Genomic DNA, 25,801 nt, shown 5'->3' with positions numbered 1-25,801 from the left:
TGACTGGTGTTGCAGAATAAGCAAAATGGACCAAAGGAAAGGGATTGCCCACATTTTGAACTTCTGCACTACATTTTAGTAATCCTTTCAACATTAAGAAGTATAGAGAAGTTAAATAGACTAAAACGCGATAGCGTGATTTCAGATCTGGTATTTTGCATTTCTGTTTGTGTGAGCAAGGAAATAGGCATGAGAAGAAGTGTCTTTTCATTTCAACCAAATTCCAAGGACATTGGAAGGAAATATGGAATATTTTTCAGCACACAAAGTAATCCAGCCCTTTGCCTTCTCTTCAACAAGAATTATTAGGATGAATAATTCTGAATTATTGAAAGTGTATTACATGCATCCTTTTACTTTCTCCTTTTACTTACTTTCATGTTAGATGCTGTTTTGATCTCCACTTTACAGATGAGGAAACTGAGACTCTAAGAGGTTAAGCAGCTTTGGAACCAGGATGTAAAACCAAGAAGCGTGGCTTCAGAGCCCACAACATAAGCCCAGTATGCTATTTCCAAAACAATGAAAGAAGAGATTTTGGAGATTCTATCACTCTTACTACAGTTATCCAAAGTAACTGCTTCTTATAGATAAGTGATTTTTCTTTCAGAGTGGCACTGATGCTCTTCACCTCAATGGCTTATTTTCTAAGAATGGAACCCACAGGGAGGCTATTTCTAAGCATCAAGTGTCTCCTTCCACAAGGAGTCTGAAACCTACAGATGCTCCATTCCATGATCATCAAACGTCCTGGCAGCGGTGGAGCCCAACACAGTTCCCAATGTAAGGCCTTCTCCAGCACATTCACCTCCCCAGCCAGCCTTACCACCTTCTACCTCTTCCCACCCCGACCCTACAAGCTGTCAGCCTGGTCTAGAAGGATTCCACACATTTCCCTCTTGAAGCCTTTGTTATTGTGGTTCCTTCTGCCTCGAATACAGCTTCAATGACCTCCTGGACATTTCACAGGTATCTTAACCTCAGTAGGTTTAAAGCTGAACTCCCCCTTCCCTATCCCCACCCTGACCTGTTTCTCTTCCTGTATTCCCTGTCTCCACTAATGGCATGCCCCCTACCCAAGTGCCCAAGGTAAAAACTTCTATTACCTTTGACTCCTTCTTCTTCATCTCCAATAGGTCCCTGTAAGTGCTTCTGAAAGAGGCAAACTTCACCTCCTCTTTGCAGTCATCCCTGACCACCTAGGACAGAATGAGTTTGGTCCCTCGGCACTTGGTTCATACCATGAGTACAGCAGGTAATTGTTTGCATACCTGCCAATTTCATGTGTCTGTTTCTCCTTACCAGATCATAGGCTGCTTGAGGACAGGTCATGTGTCTTTCCTGTTTATACCTTCAGTTTCTTGGAACATGGTAGGCATTAAATATTTCCTTTGTTAACATTTCATTATGATAAATTTGAAACACGTAAAATAGAGAAAACAGTGTAATGAGCTACTACATACCCAACACCCAGTTTCAACAGTTAACACATGACCAATCTAAGTACTCCCCCCACCCATTCAACCCAAACTGCACACACTGAACTATTTTAAAGCAAACCCAGGACATCATTTCATTCCATCCTGCAACTCTTCAAAATATATTGCTACAAGATAAAAACTTATTTTTTCTTTTTTCTTTTTTTTTTTTAACATAAGAGAAATATCATTATCATCCCTAAAATCAGTTAACTAAAATTCCTTAATATCAACAAATATCCAGTCAGGACTCAGAATTCCCTGGTTGTCCCCCAAGTGTTTTTAAAATTTGTTTATTCCAACCAGGATATTTTTAAAGGCCCATTTGTTACATTTGATTGATATATCTCTCATTGATGGTTCTTGAATGAACGGGTGAATGAATGAATTCTTCCTACCTTCTCTCACATACCTCTCCTCCCAGAGTCCAAATTCTACCCATTTTACAAAGACTCGTCTGATGCCGTAACCTGCTCCAGCTCTTCTCTGATTCCTCAGCTAAAAGTCATCTTTCCCACCTCTCATAGCTTTTTTCATAAACATCTATTGCTCTTATTACATTTAATCTTAGAATGAAGATTTTGTGAAGACACCTTATCTCTCCTATAAAATTTTCATCTCCTTGAAAGGTAAGTAAAATGTCTTACTCACCGTTGTGTACCCAGTAGCATTGACCACAGGAACTTGTCTGTATTAGACCACCAATAAATTATTTCTTAACTGAATAGAGTTTAATTAATACCAACATTCACGGAATCCTTTGTCTCCCGAAACAGTGCCATATAGTCGAAGGACCACGAGCATTGGAATCTACAGACATGCGTTCAAGCCCAAACCTGGCCTGTTCATTTCGTGGCCCAGGACAAGTTATAAGCTAAGGTGTCTTCAGACATTTTTGCTCATGTGCTCCATAAAATAATTTTGAAAACCTGTATTACACTTTGCATAATTTCAATTTTTTTAATCTTATTGAAGTATATCATTCATACATGAACATACATAAATAATAAGTGTATAGTAAAAGTTGTGGACTTACAAAGCAAACGTGCATAACATTACACAGGGGTCCCATACATCATCCCACCACCAACACCTTGCATTGTTGTGAAACACTTGTTACAAATTATGAAAGAATATTGTCAAAATCTTACTAACTATAGTCTATATCTTACATTTGGTGTGTTTTCCCCCAACCCACCCTATTATTATTTTTAAATGTATTTTTATTACAGAAGTTGATCCCTTCAGATATTTTTTTAGTTGATAGCTAAAAAATTTCAACCATGTTTAAATCGTTATGAAGAAAATTATTTTTGGAATATATAGTAAATATTGACATTTAAAAATAAAATGGTTACATCACCTTTTTATCTTTCCAATTGAATGCAAATACAATAGCAGTTTCACACCCACCACTGTTGTAGAAGTCGAGAGTTTCAATTATTTGCGTACAGAAAAGCCAGGACTCAGGAAAAGTTTTTGGGAAGGAAAAATGATTTATTTACAACCAGCTGGGCTTGGAGCTTCTCATTCCAAAATCCAAGCCCCGAACAAGATTTTTGAGTTCCTTTTATACAGAGGAAGGGCCAAGTGGTTCTTAGTTTCAGTGCTCAATAGGCTTGAATTAGCATATATCTTCCACATTTTAGGTAAGCTTTTAGCCTGGACTTCATACATTCTAGATAAGCTTTTAGCTCATTTGGTTTGCATTTTCCCTGAATACTTAAAGTTTATAGAGTTTGCATTGCTAAACTGTTTCTCTGGGACTGGAGTTGTTGTCATGGTTACCAAGGGCAGGCTGCAGTTCTCACTCTCCCAACTGCACAGCTCAGAAAACATACAGCTCAGGTTATCTGCGAAAATATGAACAGCCCCCCACCCATAGCCTACATCATCACCAGCCATTTAAAAAATGCATGATTAAAATCTTTAACGGTTAGAATTTTTGCATTGGTCCTTTTTCCTTAAATGATTTCCATTCCATTTCTCCTTCAGAACTTTGTCTTAATATATTTGTATTCTTGCAAGTCTCTTTTTGATTATTTCATCATATTATCTGCAATATAATTATGTACATAAATTTAAATTTGAAAAAATTTCTTGTCTCCATAACATTCTAGGTGTAAAATTAAAAAAAAACTTCTGGGTAAAAAACTTATCCTTGGTACATAATTGAGAAAAATAATTCAAATATTTTATAAAATTTGAAAAATAATTTAAATATACAAAGGTAAAAAATGGAATTGTATCTCTGAGAGGAATGAGGCTTTTTTCATGCACTTGTGGATAAATGGCTTTATTGCTAAAATGAGACAGGGTTCACTATCAATTTTCTTATGATTCCTTTTGTCTTACTTTTTACATTGTGTTAAACATTTGTCATATGAATAAGTAGAAGAAAATGAAGAGATTTTTATAGCACTGTCATGCAATTCTTTGTATTTCTTCTGAGTTATATAGCCAAAATCCCACTGTGGTGATTGTTCACCAAAAATTCATTTTGATGATTTAATCTGACAATGCCATTAGATCCTTTTGGAATTTTGTTGAAAGCAAACAATTGGAAACCACCTGTGTTGCCAAAGGTCTTGTTATGCAGTGATTGGGGTCATTCTGGTTTTCCACCCCAACACCCTTATCTTCAGCTGGTTCCTTTGTTTGGCCCTGGTAGGTTTCTACCACCCCCAGGGCAATGCACTGGCAATCAGATTAGGAAGAGAGGATCCTCTTTCTTTTGTAAACTGGGAGCAAGGCTGCTAAGAAAGAGGAGGCAGGAAAGGAAAACCCATCTCCTGGAAACCAAATGTTCTAGGGCAGATCAATTTTAAGAAATTGAGGGTCTAGAAATTGATTTCATTACAACTGAATGTGCCCATGGCCTCCTGCGAATTCTTCATATATCTGTCATGATTTGTGTACCCTAGTGTGACCATTTACTTTATCCCTATTTGAGAATAGCATTCTCTAAATCACAGGATTACTGTGAATGTGGAATCAAATTACATACCACACTGCGAGCAAGGAGTGCCGTGCCACGCAGGGGTGCTCCCGCATAGGGGAGCCCCACGCACAAGGAGTGCGCCCCGTAAGGAGAGCCGCCCAGCACAAAAGAAAGTGCAGCCTGCCCAGGAATGGTGCCGTACACATGGAGAGCTGACACAGCAAGATGACGCAACAAAAAGAAATACAGATTCCTGTGCCGCTGATAACAACAGAAGCAGACAAAGAAGAACACGCAGCAAATGGACACAGAGAACAGACAACTTGGGTGGGGGGGAAGGGGAGAGAAATAAACAAAATAAATCTTTTTTTAAAAAATTACATACCACACTAAAGCACCTAGCAGGTATATAGTAGGCATATAGTAACATTCAGCAAATGTTACAGTCCTTCCTCACATTTCCATCTTAACATTCCCATTTTTACATGAGTATGATTATCCTTTTTCTTGACCACCTAAAAAGCATGTACCAAGAGACGTTATATGTCATGGACAAAATTATACATGAAATCAATAAAAGTAGGTTGACAATCCTCTTCAGGACTTTGTGTTTGTGTATTGTTGTGTTTTTAAAAAAACTTTCAGACATGTTTAAAAAGGAAAAGTACAGGGAGTAGATGTAGCTCAGTGGTTGTGCACCAGCTTCACAAGTATGAGGTGAGGTCTACTGGGTTCAATCCTCGGTACCTCCATTTAAAAAAAAAAAGGAAAAGTGCAAAGAATAATATAACACTCATGATTCCTCTACCCAGAATTAACAACTGTTTGCATTTTAAATCTGTTTTAAGTCTCTTTTTTAGGAAATAAAAGAATAAAACATTACAGATAAATATTTAATATTGACCACTGCCTCTAGTCTTTGTCTTACCCCCTTCTCCTTTCTGAGTTACTCTACTATAATGTACATATTGACCATTTATACATCTTCATTTGATAAACGTCAATTCAGGTCTTTTGCCCATTTAAACAGTTGGATTAATTATCTTTTTATTGACTTGTAAGAATTTTTTTGAATTCTGGATACAAGTACATTCTCAGATATATGATTTGCAAATATTTTCTCCCATTCTGTGGGTTGTCTTTTTACTTTCTTGATGGTGTCTTTTGAAGCACGAAAGATTTTAATCTTGGTGAAGACCAATATATCTACTTTTTCTTTGGTTTCTTATGCTCATGGCATCATATCTAAGAAATCATTGCCTGATCTAATCCAGGGAGAGTGACACCTGTTTTCTTCTAAGTATTTTATGGCTTTAGGTCTTACATTAAGGTCATTGATCCATTTTGAGTTAATTTTTTTGTAATTCCAGTTTGTTTTTATTTTTTTAAATTTTATTTATTTATTTATTTATTTTTAAATGTTACATTAAAAAAATATGAGGTCCCCATATAGCCCCGACCTGCCTCACCCCACTCCTCCCACATCAACAACCTCTTTCATCATCGTGGCACATTCATTGCATTTGGTGAATACATTTTGGAACACTGCTGCCCCACATGGATAGTGGTTTACACTGTAGTTTACATTCTCCCCCAGTCCATTCAGTGGGTTATGGCAGGATATATAATGTCCAGCATCTGTCCCTGCAATATCATTTAGGACAACTCCAAGTCCTGAAAATGCCCCCACATCATATCTCTTCTTCCCTCTCCCTACCCTCAGCAGCTTCCATGGCCACTTTCTCCACATCAATGCTACATTTACTTCCTTTACTAATCACAATAGTTCCAGAATAGATCAGTAAGTTCACTCTAATCCATACTCTATTCCTCCATCTTGTGGACGCTGGAATGGTTATGTCCATTCCACATCTATATTGAGAGGGGGCTTAGATTCCACGTGGATGATGGATGCAATTCTCTTGCTTGCAGTTGTAGGCACTCTTGGCTCTAGTGTGGTGGTTGACCTTCTTCACCTCCCTATTAGCTGGTTGGAGTAAGTTCATTAAACCAGAGGGTAGGAGTTGCAGGTCTATTGAGGCTCAGGGCCTGGCTATCTCATGGGAAGTCCAGAGATTCAGGTCCCCTCAGCATACACCAAACCCCAGGGCCAACCACAGGTCCAGTAAAAGTAACAGGAGAGGCTTGTGACAAAGATCACATCTGAGTCCAACTTCATCACACTCAGGAACACAAACTCCAAAGTAGGGCCAACTGACCTGGCACTGAGCTCCAGCTGCCATGACCAATAGAAACTGTGGGTCTCTGTAGCCCTCAGAAGAACCAATACCTGGGCTTATTTTTAAATACAACATTTCTTTCAGTGAGGATCTGTGGGTAATGATGGGCTTAGTTAGTATATGGCTGAAAACGTTTTTACATTGCCCTCAGTCTTGAATTGTGAGATTCTAGATTCATATTTATTTTCTCTTAGTAATTTAAACATATTACATTATTGTCTTGTGACTTCTCTTGGTAATTATTCTTCCTTTTTAGATAATCAGTTCTTTCTCTCCCATAGTTTTTTCTTTATCCTTATTGTTCTGCATTTTTTTAGGTGTGGATTAATTTTATGTAGCCTACTTTGCACATGCTGGCTGTTTTCAAAATGAGAACTTGTATCTTCCTTCAGTTGTAGAAACTCTTCAGCTGTTATCGCCTCAGATGCAGGTATTCTAATTTTTTTTCCTTCTTGAACTCCTATTAAGAATATGCAGTTAGTTTTCTTTCAGTACTCCATGTCTCTCTTTCATATTTTTATCTCTTTATCAGTTTGTGCTATGTCTCAGGAGATTTCCACAATTCTGCTTTGCAAATCTTTCAACAACTGTGCCAAGCCTCCCACCATTGACGTTTTAGAGTCACTGGCCATATATTTCATTTCCAAGATTTCCAATTGCTTTCTCTTTTTTCCCTTAATATTACAGCTTTATGAGATATATTTCACATTCCATAAAATTCGCCCATTTAAAATGTACAATTCTATGGCTTTTAGTATATTCAAATATTAGTGCAACAGGCACAACAATCAATTTTACATTTTCATTACCACAAAAAAAAATCCTACATCCATTAGTTGACATTTCCCATTCTACCCCATCTCTCCGCCTAGCCTTAGGCAAGCATCACTCTACTTTCTGTCTCTATAGATTTGCCTATACTGGACATTTCATATGCATGGGTCCATACAATACATGATTTTTCCCTTCTGGCTTGTTACATTTAACATAATGTTTTCAAAGTTCATCCATGATTATCATGGATCAGTATTTAATTCCTTTTTATGTTGAATACTATTCCATTGAATGGATATACCACATTTCATTTATCTATTCATTTGTGTTGTTTCCACTTTTCGTCATAATTAATTGCTACTATGAACATTCAAGTTTTTGTGTGGACATGTGCTTTCAATTCTCTTGGGTATATACCAAGGAGTGCATTTACTGGATCATATGGCAGCTGTATAATCTTTTAAAAAAAGTTTTATTCACACACCATACAATCCATCCAAAGTGTTTAGTCAGTGACTCTCAGTAAAATCACAAAGTTGTGTTTTCATCACCACAATCAATTTTAGAACATTTTCATTGCTCCCAAAAAATAAAAACCCCATACCTGTTGCACCCTGCTATTATTGACACTTAACATTTGTGTGGTATCTTTGTTTCAATTGATAAAAGAATATTAAAATATTACTGTTAACTATAGTTTGCACTAGTTCTGTTTTTCCCATATACCACCCTATTATTAACACCTTGAGGTAGTGATGTACATTTGTTCTAGTTCATGGAAGAACATTTTTATATTTGATTTATTAACTACATTCACCGACCACAACAGGGTTCACTGTTATGCAGTCCAATGTTTCATTCTCTAGTTTTCCTTCTAGTGACATACACGACACTAAACTTCCCTTTTCAAACACAATCACATGCACAATTCAGCACTGTTATTTACATTTGCATCATGAGAGAAAATATTTGGAAATCGCATTTAGGATAAGGGTTTGATTTCCATGTTATATGAAGAGATCATAAGACTCAACAATAAAAAGGTAAGCCCATTTTTTTAAATGGGCAAAAGACATTTTTCCGAAGAGGAAATACAAATGGCCAAAAAGCACATAAAAAATGTTCAACATCACTATTTAGGGAAGTGTAGATTAAAACTATAATAAGATACCATTTCACACTTTATAGAATGGCCATTATTTAAAGAAACAGAAAACTACAAGTACTGGAGAAGATGTGGAGAAACAGGAACACTCCTTCGCTGTTGGTGGGAATGTAGAATGGTGCAGCCTCTGTGGAAGACAGTTAGGCAGTTCCTCAGGAAGCTAAATATAGAACTGCCATATGATCCAGCAATCCAAATACTAGGAATATGTTCAGAACAGAAAGCAAGGGTGGGAACCGACATTTGGACACTGATGCCCATAGCAGTGTTATTCACAATTGCTAAAATATGGAACCAGTCCAAGTGTCCATCAACTGATGAATGGATAAACAAAATGTGGTATAAACACACAATGGAATATTATTCAGCTGTAGGAAGAAATGAAATCGGAATGCATATAACAATGTGGATGAACCTTGAGGATGTTATGTTGAGTAAAATAAGCCAGACACAAAAGTACAGAGTCTCACTTATATGAACTAAATATGATGAGTAAACTCATGGATGTGAACTCTAGAGAATAGGTTACTAGGAGATAGAATGTGGGCTGAGAATGGGAGCTGATGCTTAATGTATGTAGAATTCTTAATAAGGTTTATTGTAAGTGTGGAAATGAATAGAGTTGATGTTAACACATTATAGTGAGTATAACTAACATTGATGATTTATAAATGAGATTGGGGCTGAAAGGGGAAGTCTGTGGATGTGAATGTCAATTGAAAGGAAGCTAGAGAATAATCTAGGAAATGTATAACATGATTTCCGTGGTAGATGAAGAGTGTCGTTAATAGTATGCTTTTTTTTAAACTGGTTTTTCTAGACCTATTTTTTTAAATTAAATTGTCTTTTATTTTAAGGTACACAGATAACAAAAAATGTTACATTAAAAAATATAAGAGGTTCCCATATACCCCCACTCCCCACCCCCCCCCCCCCACTTCTCCTACATTAACAACCTCTTTCATGAGTGAGGCACATTCATTGCATTGGTGAATACAGTTTGGAGCACTGCTGCACTGCGTGGATTATAGTTTACCTGTAGTTCACACTCTCCCCCAGTCCATTCAGTGGGTTATGGCAGGATATACAATGTCCAGCATCTGTCCCTGCAATATCATTTAGGACAACTCCAAATCCCCAAAATGCCCCATCTCATCTCTTCTTCCCTCTCCTTGCCCTCAGCAAAAAATGAGGCAGAAGAACATGGCCATGAAACATGCGGCCATGGAATTCCACCTGGAAATCCTCTGAGAGAAAGACCCCCACCAGAAAGCTGCTGGAAGAACACGCAAGGATTTTCCTTGATCATCCAGGATCAAGGAAAAGCCCCAGATATACTCAAGGGGACTTATCATTGCCCCCTCGACTGACAAGTGGGGTAATCAATCAAAACAGTAAACAACTGGGACCTCTCCCCTGAATATTAGCAAGTGGGAGGAATAATTAACAGTTTAAAAAGCAAGTGCAGGGAAACAGATGTGGCTCAAGTGATCGAGCTCTCACCTACCACATGGGAGGTTTGTGGTTCAGTTCCTGGTGCCTCCTAAAGAAGACAGCAAGCTGGTGTGACAAGCAGGTGTGGCAAGCTGATACAACAAGAGACACAAGAAGAGAAACAAGAGGAAAAACATAATGAGAGAGATGCAACAAAGCAGGGAATGGAGGTGGCTTAAGCAATTAGGCACCTCCCTCCCACATCGGAGGTCCTGGGTTTGGTTCCTGGTGTCTCCTAAAGGAACAAAGAAGAAAACAGACACACAAGTGTGAACAATGGCGGGGGGGGGGTGGTAAGGAAAGATAAATATACAAAATAAATCTTAAAAAAAAAAAGGAAGCAGAGAAGTTAAATTATCCCTTTTTTCCTTCTCTGCCTGGACCAGTCCACAAGTATACTTGGGAACCCATAATCTGTTATTTTCTCCTCTACCCCATTTCCTTAATAAACTACTAGCCCAACTAAACTGCCATGTTCTTAAATTCTTTTGCGTAAAATAGCCAAGAACCTAGAGGAAATCCGGCAACAAAAGCATTTTAGAATATGGTGGAAGTGGATGTGGCTAAAGCATTTGGGTGCCTGCCTACCACATGGGAACTCCTGGGTTCAGTTCCTGGTGCCTCCTAGGGAACACAAGCAAGAAAGCAAGCTGACCCCATGGGCTGGGGTGTTGGGTTGGCACAACAGGTTGGTGCAGTGCGCTGTGGCAACAAAATGACACAACAAGTAGAAACTAAGAGGAAACACAATGAGAGATACAACAAAGCAGGAGTGGAGGCAGCCCAAGTGATTTAGTGCCTCTCTCCCACATGGAAAGTCCTGGGTTCAGTTCCCAGTACCTCCTAAAGAAAAGAGGAGCAGACACAGAAATGCACAATGAATGGACACAGAGAGCAGACAGCGAGTGCAAACAACGAGGGGGGTGTGAGAAATAAATATAATAAATCTAAAAAAGAATATGGTGATACCCAGGAAAATTATGACTAATGAAACTTATGGATGACAGTAAGCAGTAATACTGTAATAGATTTGCAGCAATGGCAAAGAAGATATATCAATTCTAAGAGACAATGGGGCTATAAGGAGATAAGTCATTTTTCCTTTTGGAGTAATGAAACTGTTCTAAAATTGACTGAGGTGATAACAGCATAACTCTTTGATGAAAATGAGAGCCATTAAGTGTACACTTTGAATGGAATGTACAAAGCATGGGACTAACACAGGGGAAAATGGTGAAAGAAGGACTGTGGTTAACAGAACAAATATGAGAACATTCTCTCATGAACTATAACAAACATATAATACCAATACAGGTGTTAATAATCGGATGGCTTGGGGGGAAAATACACCAAACATAAGATATGGGGTATAATTAGTAGTACTATTTGGATGATGCTTGTAGAAGTTTGATATTACTGATGAATTCCAGAAAGAAATATTGGATTGTTTGTAAACTGGTCTTTTCCTCTGAGCATATTAGATTATATTGGATTCAGAGGATTACTTGATTAAATAATGATCAAGGCTTTAATTGGGCCATATCAGTAGGATGTTGTATCCCTGCCCCCTTGGTGGGTTGGGACTCACAGAGAAAACAAAATGGCAGAAGAGATGCTGGAATCTTGAGCTGGAGCTCCAGGAAGTAAGCACACAGAGGAGCTTAATTGTGAGGAAAGAAAAGCAAGCCCCAGGAAGAGAGGAACCCTGAGACTAGAGAGAAGCAGACTCCAGGGAAGACAGGAACCCAGGAAGCCTGAATCCTGGCAGAGGTCAGGCCATCTTGCTCCAACATGTGGCAAAAGATTTTGGTGAGAGAAGTAACTTATACTTTATGAACTGGCAACTGTAAGCTTCTTCCCAAAATAAATACCCTTTATAGAATCCAACTAATTGCTGATATTTTGCATCAGCACCCCTTTGGCTGACTAATACAGAATTTGGTACCAAGGAGTGAGGAAGTGCTTTTGTAATTACCAAAATTCTGGAATGGTTTTATAAATGGGTAAGGAGTATTTTTTGGAGGAATTGTGAAATGCTTTATGAAAAGGGCCTAGATTGCTTTGAAGAGACTATTGATAGCAATAAGGATGCTAAAAAGACTTTTTTATGATGGCTTAGAAGTAAATGTTGAAACTATTATTGGAAACTGGAGGAAAGGCAATCTGTGTCTTAAAGTTGCAGAGAACTTAGCAAGATTAACTCCTGGTTTTTTATGGAAGGTTGAATTTGAAAATGGTGAGCCTGGGCATTTAGCTGAAGAATTTTCCAAAGTAAACCCAGAGAATGTGTCTTAGATTCTCCTTGCAGATTATAGCAAAATGCTAGGTGAAAGAGACAAGTTGGGAAGCAAACTTGGCCCAGTGGTCAGGGTGTCTGTCTACCACATGGGAGGTCTGTGGTTCAAACCCCGGGCCTCCTTGACCCGTGTGCAGCTGGCCCATGCGCAGTGCTGATGCGCACAAGGAGTGCCATGCCACGCAGGGGTGTCCCCGCGTAGGGGTGCCCCACATGCAAGGAATGCACCCCGTAAAGAGAGCCACCCAGCGCGAAATAAAGTGCAGCCTGCCCAAGAATGGCGCCGCACACATGGAGAGCTGACACAACAAGATGACGCAACAAAAAGAAACACAGATTCCCGTGCTGCTGACAACAACAGAAGCGGACAAAGAAGAACATGTAACAGATAGACACAGAGAACAGACAACTGGGGTGGGGCGGGGGGGGGGGAAGGGGAGAGAAATAAAATAAATAAATCTTAAAAAAAAAAGAAAGTGATAAGCTGAGGACTAAACTGTTGGGCACAAAGAAAACAAAAACTGATTCTAAGCCTCTGGAAATCAAGGTCCTGGATGATAGTGCCCCATTTGAGAACTTAACTAACTTGGAACTTGTAAATCAAGATTGAAGATGCAGTTATCTAGGAAAGACTTGTGGAAAGTCTTACTGTCTGATGGCTTGGACCCCTGTTTCTTGCATGCTAAACCAACAAGTTTTTTGAGAGAGCTGTTTGAACAAAACCATTGTCAGCTTGGACTAAAAGGGACATGGGAAGGAGAGATTGAAGGAGAAACAGCTTTAAGAGGAAAACCACGGAAGCTGAGATCTGGAATTAAGACATCTCCTTGGGCCAAGAGAAGAACCGCACCCATGTGTATAGAGAGGGTGAGTTTTCCCCAGCAGTTGAAGAGGGTGGATGTTCCTGCCTGATGTTATGAAAGAGTTTTACTGCCCCAGGGTACAGAGAGGGTGGAGCACATTCCTCAAGGATTATGGCTGTTAAAGTCAGCACCCAATAAGTCTGAAAGGGGTGCACCTGTCCCCCATGGATTAGGGACGCCCAGGTGGTCAACTCTTTCCTCTGAGAGGGTTGAGCCTGTATGCCAAAGGTTAGGAAGGATGTTGCATTCACCTCACTGTCCTAGGGGAGTTAAGTCTCTAACCCAAAGATGTGGCAATCACCCCAATGCTCTTGGAGGGTGAGGTTTAGAGCTTGATTGACACCTAGATGCTTGATGAGGGTAGAACCAAGAAAATGGCCATAGGGCAAACCTGTCAAAAGGGTGGGTTCCCATCAGTCACCAAGGGGAAGAAACCATTAGACTTTGAAATCAAATGGAGGGTGCCCTGCAGGTTTACTGAACTATAGAGGACCCATAACTCATGTTTCCCTCCCAATTTCTCCTTATTGTTATGAAAATGTTTATCCTTTGTCCATTTGTATACTGGAAGCAGATAAATGGCTTTGTAAGTTGTCAGAGGTCTACAGCAGATGGGACTTTGCCCCAAAACAAACTGTATTTCTTTAAATTGATTGTGATATGATTTTGTACTTGCACTGTTACTGATTTAAGTTTTTTAAAAAATTGTATTATCTTTTTGGAATTGAGAGGGTGAGGTAGCAGTTTGATATTATTGATGAATTCTGAAAAGAAATATTGGATTATGTTTGTAAACTGGTCTTTAACTCTGGGCATATTAGATTATATTGGATCCAGAGGTTCATTTGATTAAATAACGATCAAGGCTTTGATTGGGCCATGTCAGTAGGATGTTGTGAGGCGGGGACTCACAGAGAAAACAAGGCAGAAGAGATGTTGTAGTCTTGACCTGGAGCTTTGGGAAGTAAGCCCACAGAGGAGCTTGATTGTGAGGAAAGAGGAGCAAGTCCCAGGAAGAGAGGAGCTCTGAGCCCAGAGAGAAGCAAACCCTGGGAAGAGAGGAACCCAAGAAGCCTGAACTCTTAGCAGATGTTGGCAGCCAAGTTGCCCCAACACGTGGCAATAGACTTTATGCTTTATGGCCTGGTAACTGTAAGCTTCTACCCCAAATAAATACCCTTTGTAAAAGCCAGGAGATTTCTGGTGTTTTGTATCACCTCCCCTGTGGCTGACTAATAAAATGCTCTTTCATAATTTGTTTATAATATGTTTACCAACAATACAAGGTTTTGGTGGAGGGGTGATGTATGGGAGCCTTGTGTGATGATATACATGTTTGTGTTGTAAGTTCACAACTTTTGCTATACAGTTATTGTTTATGTATGTTCATGTATGAATGCTACACTCTAATAAAATTTTATTTAAAACAAAACAAACAGAAAATATGCTGCCATCACCTCTATCCATTTCCAAACATTTACAATCAATCTTATTGAAAATTCTGCACAAATTAAGCATCAGCTCTCCATTCTCTACCCACATTCCATCTCCTAGTAATCTATATTCCAGATATTAATTCCATGAGTTTGTTCATTATTAGTTCATATTAATGACATCATACAGTATCTGTCTTTTTCTGTCTGACTTATTTCACTCAATGTAATGTCTTCAGTGTTCATCCATTTATTGCATGCTTCACAACTTCTTTCCTTCATACAGCTGAATAATATTCCATCGTATCTATATACAACCTTTTGTTTATCCAGTCATCAGTTGATGGACACTCGGGTTGTTTCCATTTTTTGTCAGTTGTGAATAATGCTGCTATGAACATTAGTGTGCAAATATCTGTTTCTGTCCCTGATTTCACTTCTTCTGAGTAAACACCTAGTAGTGTGTATAACTTTTTGAAGAACTGCCAGATTGTTATCTAAAGCTACTGTACCGTTTTACATTCCCAGCAGCAATGTATGAGAATTCAAATCTCTCTACATCCTTGACAACACTTATTTTCCTTTATAAAATTATTGCTATTACAGCTATGTCACTGTTTATGAAGTAGTATCTCACAGTGGTTTTATTTTATTTTATTTTTTATTGATTTTGTAAAAATATTACATTAAAAAAATATGAGGTCCCATTCAACCCTACCACTGCCCCCCCCCCCCCCAGTAACCCTCCCTCCCATCATCATGACACATCCATTGCACCTGGTAAGTACATCTCTGGGCATCTCTGCACCCCATGGTCATTGGTCCACATCATGGCCCATATTCTCCCACATTCCATCCAGTGGGCCCTGGGAGGATTTACAATGTCCGGTGATTGCCCCTGAAGCACCATCCAGGGCAACTCTAAGTCCCAAAGGCGCCTCCACCTCTCATCTCTTCCTGCCATTCCCCATACCCATCATCCACCATGTCCACTTTTCCCACTCCAGTGCCACCTTTTCTCTGTGGACCTTGGATTGGTTGTGTCCGTTGCACCTCTATGTCAAGAGGAGGCTCAGATTTCACATGGATACTGGATGCAATCCTCTTGCTTTCAATTGTAGGCCCTCTAGACTCCATGGTGTGGTGGTTGTCCTTCTTCAACTCCATCTTAGCTGAGTGAGGTGAGTCCAATAAATCAGATTGTAGGAGTCACAGTGATTTTATTCGCATTTCCCAGATGGCTAATGATGTTGAGCATTTATTCATGTCCTTTCTCGCCATTTGTCTATCTTCTTTGGAGAAATGTCTTTTCAGATCTTTTGTCCATGTTTAAATTGGATTATTTATCTATTTATTATTGAGCTATGAAAATTCTTTATATATTCTGAATTAATGCCTTATCAATGATATGATTTGCAAATGTTTTTCTCCCATTTTTTTGTTAGTTGTTGGTTCACTTTCTTGGTTGTATCCTTTGAAGCACAAATGTTTTAAATTTTAATGGGGCTGCATCAAAATATAACTACTTTTTTTCTTTTGTCATTCATGTCTTTGGTTCTGTATCTAAGAAGACTTTGCTTAACTCAAGGTCACCAGGATTTACTCCTGTATTTCCTTCTAAGCATATTATATTTGAGCTATTACATATAGGCCTTGGATACATTTTTAATAGTTTTTTTATTAGAGAAGTTGTATTTTTTTAAAAGATTTATTTATTTACTTACTCCCCCCGCCCCCCGTTGTCTGCTCTCTGTGTCCATTCACTGTACATTCTTCTGTGTATGCTTGTCTTCTCTTTAGGCAGCTCTGGGAACTGATCCTAGGACATTCTGGAGTGGGAGAGAGGTGCTCAATCTCTTGCTTGTGCTTTGGGTGTAAAGTCTAAGAAACCATTGCTTAAGACAAGATTCTGAAGATGCTTCCCTATGTTTTACTATGAGTTTTATAGTCCTGGCTCTTATATCCATTTTGAATTATATTTTGTATATGGTGTGAGATAGGGGTCCTTTTTCATTCTTTTGCATACATATATCCAGTTCTCCTAGCATCATTTGTTGAAGAGAATCTTCTATTCCAATTATGTGGACCTGGCAGCCTTGTGAAAAATTAGGTGTCTATAGATGTGAGGGCTTATTTCTGAACTCTCAGTTCAACTCCTTTGGTCTTTAAGTCTTTCCTTGTGCCTGTACCATGCTGTTTTTTTAAAAGCCTAATTTATTTATTTTTATTTATTTTTAATATCCCCCTTGTGGCTTTTTGTGTGCTTTCTGCTCTCTGTGTCCACTCGCTGTGCATTCTTCTGTGCCTCTATTTATTTATTTTAGTTCCCCTCCCCCCTTGTGGTTTGCTTGCTGTCTGCTCTCTGTATCCATTTGCTGTGTGCTCTTCTGTGTTGTTGTTTTTTTCTTGTCTACCTTTTTTGTTGCATCACCTTGCTGAGTCGGTTCTCTGTGGTACTTGGGAGCTGGGTGGCACTCCTCAGTGTGTGGGTGAGCCTGCCTTCACAAGGAGGCCCCAAGATGCAAACCCAGGGCCTCCCATATGGTAGATGGGAGCCCAACTGATCGAGCCACAGCCGCTTCCCAGTACCATGCTGTTTTGATTGCTGTAGCTTTGTAATAAGTTATAAGATCAAGAAGTGTGACTCCTCCAACTTTGTTTTTCTTTTTCAAGATGGTTTTTGCTATTTGGAGCATCTTACCTTTTCATATAAATTTAATGATTGCCTTTTCCAATTCTACAAAGAAGGCTGTTGGAATTTTGATTGGAATTGTGTGGAATGTGTAAATCACTTTGGGTAGAATTGACATCTTAACCATATTGAGTTCCAATTCATGAACATGTAATATCCTTCCATTTATTGATGTCTTCTCTGATTTCTTTTAACAGTGTTTTATAGTTTTCTATGTACAAGTTTTCCATGTACAAGTTGGTTTAATTCATTCCTAGATATTGGATTCTTTTAGTTGCTATTGTGAATGGAATGTTTTCTTAATTCCTCTTCAGATTGTTCATTAATATTACATAGAAACACTACTGACTTTTGCATGTTGATTTTGTATCTTGACACATTGCTGAATTCATTTATTAGCTATAGTATCATTGTTGTGGATTTTTTCAGGATTTCAGATTATGAACATGTGATCTGCAAATAGTGTAAATTTTACTTCTTCCTTTCCAATCTGGATGCCTTTTACTTCTTTCTTTGGTACATTTTGAGTTAATTTTTGTGTATGATACAAGGAAAGGGAAGCCCAACTTTATTCTTTTGTATGTAGATATACAGTTCTCCTAGCACCATTTGTTGAAAAGAGTATTCTTTCCCCTTTGAATTATCTTGGCACCCTTGTTGAAAATCTATTTACCATAAACATTAGGACTCTCAATTTTATTCCACTGATCTGTATGTATATCCTTATGCCAGCGCAATGTCTTTATTACTACAGCATTGTAGTAAATTTTGAAATTGGGCAGTGTGAGTCTTCCAACTTTATTCTTCTTTTTCAAAATTGTTTTGGTTATTCTAGGTCTCTTGAATTTGCATTTGAATGTGAGGATCAGCTTGTCAATTACTTCAAAAAATGAAAGCTGTGATTTTGATAGGTATTGCATTGGATCTGTAGCTCAGTTTGGGGAATATTACCATCTTCACAATAATGGCTGTTCTGATCCATGAATATGGGATATCTTTCCATTTATTTAGGTGTTCTTTAATTTGTTTGAACAATTTTTTTACTTTGCAGAATATAACTTTATCACTTATTTTATTAAATTTTCCTAAGTATTTTATTCTTTTAAGGCTCTTATAAATGGAATTGTTTTCTTAATTTCATTTCCAGTGTCCATTGCTACTGTGGAGAAATACAGTTGAATTTCCATATTGATCTTGTACCCAACAACCTTGTTTATTAGTTCTAACAGGGTTTTTTTTGTGTGTCGATTATATAGGATCTTCCATATAGGTCATGTTATCTGCAAATAGCAATAGATTTACTTCTTTTCTAATCTGAATGTCTTTTATTTCTTTTTCTTGCCTTATTCCACTGCCAGAACCTCCAATACAATAGAAGCGGTAAGAGCAGACATTCTTATACTGTTACTGGTCATGGAGGAAGCTTTCAGTCTTTCACTATTTAGTATGATGTTATCTGTGGATTTTTTGTAGAATGCCTTGTATCTGGTCAAGGAACTTCCCTTCTATTTCTCATTTGTTGAGCATTTTTACCATGAAGGGATGTTGGATTTTGTCAAATGCTCTCTGTAAGTGTATTGAGAGAGCATGTGGTTTTTGTCATTTATTCTACTGCTATAGATATTTTACATGAAATCTATTGATTCCATAGATATGGTGTATTACATTAATTGATTTTTGGATGTTCAATTAACCTTTCATTCCCAGGATAAATCCCACTTGTTCATGATGCCTGATACTTTTTATATGTTAAATGTTGCTGGATTCAATTTGCCAGTATTTTGTTGAGGATTTTTCCATCTATTTTCTAAGAGACATTGGTTTGTAGTTTTCTTTTCTTGAAATCCCTTTGTTTTACTTTGGTGTCAGGGTAATACTGGCCTCATAGAACATGTTGGAAAGGGTTCCTTCCTCTTTTACTTTTTGCAAGAATCTGTGAGAAGTTTATACTAATTCTTTTTAAATGTTTCACAAAATTCACCTGTGAAGCCATCTGGTTCTCGGCTTTTCTTTTTGGGATATCTTTAAAATTACTAATTCAATCTTTTTCTTATTATAACTCTATTCAAAATTTTTATTTCTTCTTTTGTCAGTTTTGGTAGTTTGTGTCTTGCTATTAATTTATCCATTACATCTGAGTTATCTAATTTGTTGGCATACATTTGTTCATGGCATTCCTTTGTAATTTTTTAAAATTTCTACTAAGTCAGTAGTGTTGTCCCTCATTCCTGATTTTAGTAATTTGAACCTTCTTTCTCTTTTTCTTGGTCAGACTAGCTAAAGTTCATCAATTTTGTCGATATTTTGAAAGAATCAACTTTCTGTTTCATAGAATTTTCTGTATTCTTTTCTCTTTTTTTTATCAATTGTTTTCTTCTTTGTTTTCAGTTGATACCTTTTTGCATGTTCTTGTTTCATAATCTATTATTATCACTTAATGTATGCTAATTTCTCTTTTTCATATTTGCAATTTTTTATTTTTCCCAACTTTTTATTTTGAAATATTTCAACCTTCAAAAAAGTTGCAAGAACTGTAAATGAAAACCCATACACTCTTCACCTAGATGCACCTACTGTTAATATTTTTCCACAATTGCTTTATCTCAGTGTCTATGTCTATAGCTATCTATCAACATTTTGATAGTTGTAGCTTCATCATGACACTTCACCCCTAAATATGTCAGCATGTATCTTCTAAAAACAAGTGTGACAGTTTAAGTTTTGTGGATCCCAGAAAAAGATTATGCACTTAACTAACCTGTTCCTGTGGGTGTGATACCCTTTGATTGCATTAGATTCCCTTTAGATAACTTGATTAGATTGCTTTTGATTGGACTATGTCTATGAGATGTGACTCGGGGTGAGTCTCCACCCTCTTGCTGTGTCTGATATAAGATTTTTAGGCATTTCCATGCTGTCTGGTTTAACAAGATATTCCAGGCTTACTTTGTTCTTTCCTTGCCCTGGACCTGGAAGCAGTCACTTCTCTAAGGAGATCTAGTTGCTTTTAGAGGGGAACGATGTGATAGATTTGGAGATGCACTGCCCAGGTTTCCCTTCAAGGAAGGACTGCCTTCCCAGCTGTGGGGAGTGTGGTCAGTGGCAGCCTTCAACTATCAATGCCTTCAGGGTCTGCTTCAGCTAAGGCCATACCTTTCCTTGGGCAGCTGACATCCAGTGACAAGGCAGGGGTATAAAGGCCTGGCCTTTTTGGCCAATGTGGGACTCTGTTGGGGCAATCCTAGCTCCAGAGCTCCCTGCTAGATTGACTGAGGCTTTGTCAGGCTTGCAACTCACTTCAACTTCCTTCTCATCTCAATCCTGATTCCTTTCCCACCCTTTTTTTTTTTTTTTTTTAAAGATTTATTTATTTATTTAATTCCCCCCCCTCCCCTGGTTGTCTGTTCTTGGTGTCTATTTGTTGCGTCTTGTTTCTTTGTCTGCTTTTGTTTCTTTGTCCGCTTCTGTTGTCGTCAGCGGCACGGGAAGTGTGGGCGGCGCCATTCCTGGGCAGGCTGCACTTTCTTTTCACGCTGGGCGGCTTTCCTCACGGGTGCACTCCTTGCGCATGGAGGCTCCCCCACGCGGGGGACACCCTTGCGTGGCAAGGCACTCCTTGTGCGCATCAGCACTGCGCATGGCCAGCTCCACACGGGTCAAGGAGGCCCGGGGTTTGAACCGCGGACCTCCCATATGGTAGACGGACGCCCTAACCGCTGGGCCAAAGTCCGTTTCCCCCTTTCCCATCCTTAGACACTGGTGATCCATAGTAAATTTCTTTCACTTCAAAAATCCCTCCCAGCATCTGCTTCCAGAGAACTAAACCTGAGATATGTGGTATTTAGAATCCAAGATCTAGGTGCTGTGTGCTTGTGGCTGCTGGATTGTCTTATTTTTCCAGGCTGCTGTGACAAATTCCACACAGAGGGTTGTCTTAAGCAATGGGAATTTATTGTCTCATGGTTTCAGAGACTAAAAGGCTGGCTTCCTCCTGGGGTTAATACCCTTGTCATGGAAAGTGGATATGGCTCAGTGTTTCAGAGCTTGCTTCCCATGTATGAGGTCCTGGGTTCAGTCCCAGTATCTCCTAAAAAAAACACTGTTCTCGTGCTGGCTTGTCACGTCCTTGGGCTCCTTGGCTTGAATCTCTTCCCTCTATCACATGGTGCTGTCCACTCCTTTCTCACTTCTATGACTTCCAGGTTCTCTTCATAAAGGCTCCCAGTAACCTGGATTAAGACCCACCCTCATTCAGGTGGGCCACCTTAACTAAAAATAACATCTTCAAGGGTCCTATTTACAATGGGTTCACACCCACAGAAGTGTGGATTAAGAGGAAGAACACTTTTTTCTACTAACCTACCACATGGAGTGTCATTGCGTCTAGATCCTTTTAGTAAACAAATATGTAGTTTTAAGTCATGAGTTCATACTTATAGCTATATTCTAACTCAACACAACATAATTCCTTTTCTCCTTTTCCCTACTATAATTTGTATCTCCCTTTTCCCACAGTGTGAACCCTGACTCCTAGCAACATCAGTGTATTTATTCATTTGCTCAACCCCAAAATACACACAAAATAGCTTCAAAATTGCTACAGCAATTGTTCAAGATCTTTGCTGTTTTTATCTATATAATATATCCCACAAAAGGTGTATAGTGAATTAAAAACCACAGCTGGGGGGATACTGGGTTCCTGGCCAGTGGTGCTCTGTCGTGGTCCCTAGGGGAGCAGCGACAGTCTCCCAGGTACAGCGGCGGGGACCGGGAGGGAGTGAGGGTTCAACAGTGAGCCCCTGATGCTAATGACTATGCTTGTGAGCTGATAAACCTAAAATAAGAACAAGGCCTAGAGCAACATTGTGCCTGGGAATTTCCTCCTATCAGCCTTCATGTTACTCAAATGTGGCCAGTCTCAAAGCCAAACTCAGCATGTAAATGCAATGCCTTCCCCCCAGCGTGGGACATGACACCCGGGGATGAGCCTCCCTGGCAACGAGGGACCACTATCAACTACCAACTGATGATGCAACTGGAAAAGGACCTTATACGGAAGGTTCAATGCGGATCAGCAGAATATCCATGTCTACATAAAATACCATGACTTTAAAATGCTGTTTGACCTAAAGTAAGGGGGAAATGGAAAGGAGAAATGAGTTTATATGGCTACGAGTTTCTAAAAAAGAGTCTGGAGGCTGGCAGAAGGATTGCCCTCATGCACAACTGAGCAGAGTCAGAGAGACAGATAAAGCAGATACAACCCCCAGATATTGGTTCCTTTGAGGGCTAAAGAGACCCATGGGAGTTATGGTCATGGCCGATGGGGTTAACTACCAGGTCAGATGGCCCCTCTTTGGAAATGGTGTTTATGTGTGATGAATCTGGACTCAGATGGGATCTCCCTTCATAAGACTTTCATGCTAATGTGCTGGAGGTGCAGTTCATGTTGGGGTTTAAGATATATTTAGGGGATTTGAATCTCTGGACTGACAATGTGATAGCCAGGTCCTGAGCCTCAACAGACTCCAGCACCTACAATCTGATTTATTGGACTTACCACACTCAGCTAAGATGGAGTTGAAGAAGGACAACCACCACACCATGGAGCCTAGAATGATTACAACTGAAAATGGGAGGATTGCATCCAGCATCCATGTGGAATCTGAGCCTCCTCTTGACATAGAGGTGCAATGGACACAACCAATCCAATGTCCACATAGAAGAGGTGGCATTGGATTGAGAAAAGTGGACATGATGGCTGATGGGTATGGGGAAAGGCAGGAAGAGATGAGAGGTGGAGGCGTCTTTGGGACATGGAGCTGCCCTGGATGGTGCTTCAGAGGTAATCACCGGACATTGTAAATCCTCACAGGGCCCACTGGATGGAATGGAGGAGAGTATGGGCCATGATGTGGACCATTGTCTATGAGGTGCAGAGGTGCCCAAAGATGTACTTACCAAATCCAATGGATGTGTCATGATGATGGGAACGAGTGTTGTTGGGGGGGGGGAAAGGGGGGGGGTGGGGAGGTGGGGTTGAATGGGACCTCACATATATATTTTTAATGTAATATTATTACAAAGTCAATAAAAAATAAAAAAAAATAAAAAAAGGTGTATAGTGAAAGTACTATGTCCAAAGTTATTCAACTAATTCTTTTTATCATGCTGCCTATTATGTTGTCAATATGATATGTAATTAGGTTAATTTATTTCCATTTGTGTTGAACTTTTGTTTTGTTCATCCTTGTTGATTTAAAATTCTTTTTGAATATGTAAAGCATTAATGTGATCTAAAGACAAAATATGTTAAAAAAAATACACTCAGTAAAGTTCCATTGCCCTCCCTATCCCTTGCATTCCATTCTCACCCACCCCCGTCAGGTAACCAATTTCCTTGATTTCTGGTTTATCCTTCCAGCAAAATATGCTTTGCAGATATTTGCAGGTACATGTTTCCCTTTATTTCTTACACAAAAGGTAATATGCTCGATATAATACTTTGCATCTTGCCTTTTTCATTTAACACAATATGGTGTTTGGCGATTTTAAACATGTTTCCAAAAAGTCTTTTTTTAGATTGTTCTGTTATCTCCATTTCCTCAGTTATTGCTTCTCCCAACCACTTTTCATAGTACTCAACTTCCCCGTAAGTGTTATAGTTTTGTTTGGGAGCTACTCTTTCGTGGGGAATTTCTTCTATATGCCAATTCCTGGGGGGTGGTTTCTCAATTGCCTCTGTTCTGGTTCCTCCTGTTGCCAGCAGCTCAGTTCCAAGCTTCTTCCTGCAAGATTTAGCAGTTCTAGCACCCGTACATACACAGTACAAATCCAAGTATGGGTCTCCTCTCAGAGTTCTCTGCTTTGGTTGTTGCCTCAGGCAAGTGGGTTATCCTGATGTGCAGGCTGAGTTCTTTCAGCCACTGCTTGCAGGTAGAAAGCATGGTCTTAGGTCCTGGCTTCATACTGGGAACCTGGTTCAAGTCCCCTACCACACACTGAGGCTTTTTTGGCCCCATTTCCCATTGGGCTTGAAGCCCTGGACCTTACTTCTTGTGGCTTACCACTATACTTTCTCTCTCTATTTTGATCCATGTCAATTTTCCTCTCTCATTTGATGGTTATGTACTTCCAAAAATATATATTTAAGACTTTATAGATCTTTCCTATGTGTTTGAAATAGAATGGGTAGAATTATGTATATGCTCACTTCACCAATTTGACATGGAAACTTTCATTCATTTATTCAACACACAATTTTTGAGACCTACTATGTGCCAAGCACTGACTAGTTTCTTGGTATACTAAAATAAATTAAAGAAATTATCATAGCCAGTCAAAACACAAGCTTCTTTCTCTTTTCACTTTATTTATTTAAAATGTTCAAGGGGAAGCAGATGTGGCTCAAGTGATAGGGCTTCCATGTACCATATGGGAGGACCCAGGTTCAATCCCTGGGGCCTCCTGGTGAAAAAGAAGAAGAGAAAGCATGCCTGTCCAGTGAGCCAGTGCCCACATGGTGAGCCTGTGCCCACGTATTGAGCTGAGTGCCCACATGGTGAGCCAGTGCCCACGCAAGTGAGTGAGTCACACAGCAAGTTGATGATGCAACAAAGGAGAGATGAAGGGGAGAGTCAATGTGAAGCACAGTAGAAACCAGGAACCAAGGTGGTGCAGCTGACAGGGAATCTCTCTCCACATCAGAGTTCCCCAGGATCAAATACCAGTGAATCCTAGAAGGGAAAAAGTGAAAAAGAGAAGACAAAAAGAAATAGATACAGAAGAGCACACAGTGAATGGACACAGACAGCAAAAACAGCAGGATGTGGGGAGGGGGAGGAGAAGGGGGAAAATAAATAAATATTTTTTAAAAATGTACAGGGAGGGATGTGGCTCAAGCAATTGGGTACCTCCCTTCCACATAGGAGGTCCCAGGTTTGGTTCCTGGTGCCTCCTAAAAAGAAGACTAACAGATAGCAAGTGCAAAAAACGGGGGAAGGGAAGGAAGAAAGAAACAAATACAATACATATTTTTAAAAATGCACAATTTGCCTTCATAGTATAATCAAACCTTTAAAACATATTGGAATTGTTAGGCTACCTTGAAGGGATGTCCACCTCGCCCACTTTACCCCTTCCCCCACCTATAGCTGGAGATGCACTCTCAAAATAAAAGAATTCTTTTCTATAGAAAATAAAAGCCCACTCTCAAAAGATTTTATTCCTTTAATCCTTCCTTTCAATTGCTCCAATGATACCCTTGAGTCCTTAAATGCTAAAGTAGACAATATGCAACTGCTTCTAGAAAGAAAAATCCTGCCACATATTCAATACTCTGTATTACTCCCTAGGATCTCTTCTTGTGTAGATGGAAGCCTTGGGTTTTTTTAATGTGACATTATTTTAAAGAATTCATTTGGGA

At 39.2% G+C, this 25,801-nt stretch overlaps 1 long non-coding RNA gene across 1 annotated transcript; it reads left to right on the top strand.

The window, feature by feature from the left end:
- The first annotated feature begins 385 nt into the window (after positions 1-385).
- Positions 386-3,617, top strand: LOC111763675 (uncharacterized). Its single transcript, XR_002796505.3, has 5 exons — positions 386-503; positions 611-969; positions 1,137-1,255; positions 2,050-2,107; positions 2,255-3,617. It is a non-coding gene; the product is annotated as an uncharacterized lncRNA (long non-coding RNA).
- The last annotated feature ends 22,184 nt before the right edge of the window (positions 3,618-25,801 follow it).

The sequence above is a fragment of the Dasypus novemcinctus genome, chromosome X, assembly GCF_030445035.2.
Source record: "Dasypus novemcinctus isolate mDasNov1 chromosome X, mDasNov1.1.hap2, whole genome shotgun sequence".
Taxonomy (NCBI): domain Eukaryota; kingdom Metazoa; phylum Chordata; class Mammalia; order Cingulata; family Dasypodidae; genus Dasypus; species Dasypus novemcinctus.
Note: the sequence above shows the minus strand (reverse complement) of the source record. Positions and strands in the feature narration are given on the sequence as shown.